Source organism: Solanum pennellii, chromosome 3, assembly GCF_001406875.1.
Source record: "Solanum pennellii chromosome 3, SPENNV200".
In the NCBI taxonomy this organism is placed as follows: domain Eukaryota; kingdom Viridiplantae; phylum Streptophyta; class Magnoliopsida; order Solanales; family Solanaceae; genus Solanum; species Solanum pennellii.
The window spans coordinates 27,927,502-27,928,871 of NC_028639.1; positions in this window are offsets into that span (position 1 = coordinate 27,927,502).

Genomic DNA, 1,370 nt, shown 5'->3' on the forward strand with positions numbered 1-1,370 from the left:
TGGTAGGTGAAGCAAACCTGGGGCGCAAAGCGCCGACGATCAGCACGGACCGTTGTGAGTATGACGGACCGTCGTAGGGTCCGTCGTGTCTCACTTAGACTATGTATATATGAAGAATTAGACTATGTATATATGGAGAATTAGACTATGTATATATGGATAATTAGACTATGTATACATGGAGAACCCTGAAGGAGAGTCTCTGATTAGTATGACGGTATGTGCAGGAAGGACCGTCACAAGTTCGACGGTCCGTTGTGGGTGTCCATCAGAGGACACTTAAAAAAATGTGGAGACCCCTAGGAGAGGGGTCTCTGACCGTCATGACGGTCGTGTAGGACGGACCGTCACAAGTTCGACGGTCCGTTACATGTGTCCGTTGAAGAAAACTTAGAAAAAGTGAGAGACCCTTAGAAACAGGGTCTCTGACAACCAGAACTGTTGTGCAGGACGGACCTTCACAAGTTCGACAGTCCGTCGCATGTACCCTAGTTTGAAAATAACAGAAAGACGTACCAGGCACAACGGACCGTCATAAGCTCCGTAGGTGGTCTCTTCTGCATTTTTTCGCTCAAAATCTCCGCATTCATCTTTGGACAGATTTCCTGCAAAACAAAGAGAAACTTATATAAAAATTAGCACAAAAAAGGCTTTTGGACACACTAAACTTAAGGAAAAAGTATTAATTATACCTTGAAACCACGGTATATCAACACCCTCAACTTAAATTCGTCGTTTGTCCTCAAGCGACGCTCTATGACTCACTACACAATCTTTGTACAATAGCATCCATGTTTTATCCTTTGCAATCATTTGGCTATCAATCCCGATTAATCTCATCAAATCTATGCATGCTATCACTATTAGGCTTGAATTTTGTGGGATCAGAACATGACACAGACTCACCATGCATTAACACCTATCCTCTTCAATTTCTCACCGAGGTGCTAACAATTCCGGTATTGCAACTAGTGTCCTCACTTTAGAACAAAATCCTCATTTTTCACACAATGATTTCAGTTTGAGTATAAGGATTACTTTTCAACACTCGCTCTCAGAACAAAGTCACAATCATTCACACCTATTGCCATAAGCTTGCCCTTATTTTCACTGCCTTAAGTTCGCTATACAAACCTTTAGGATCACGATAGGACTTTCTTAGCTTGTAACATAGGCACAACGGTCCGTCAAGGGTCTTCGTTCCAAATCACTTCAACTCTTGGAATCTGGGTACTGGGATTACTTCTCTGAACTTCATGACGAACCTGCAGGACAGACCGTCATAGACACGACGGACCGTCACAAGCTGCGTAACCCCACTCTTGGTCAGACTTCCCCATCTTCCTTCAGCAGCTTCACTACGCTGCCAC